This window comes from Penaeus monodon, chromosome 25, assembly GCF_015228065.2.
Source record: "Penaeus monodon isolate SGIC_2016 chromosome 25, NSTDA_Pmon_1, whole genome shotgun sequence".
Classification (NCBI taxonomy): Eukaryota; Metazoa; Arthropoda; class Malacostraca; order Decapoda; family Penaeidae; genus Penaeus; species Penaeus monodon.
The window spans coordinates 27,095,690-27,095,960 of NC_051410.1; positions in this window are offsets into that span (position 1 = coordinate 27,095,690).

Here is a 271-nt window from a genome sequence, read left to right on the forward strand (position 1 = left end):
AATGAAAATTTAGTAGGAATTGGGTTTTCATCCCACTTTTTAAAAGAAAAGGGAAAACCATTTCGATTTTTTTTACACCCCTTATCTAAAAATTGGGTGAATTTTTTGAAAGGGAAAAAAAATAAAAATTTTGGCTTTTCACCATGTCCTTTTTTCGTTTTTATCTCTTTGGCCCCAATTAGTCATAAACAGATCTATATTGTTTTTAGATGTTCTTTTTTTTTAAAGGGACTTTACATCAAATCTGAATATTTTGTTTCTTCAGTTGTAA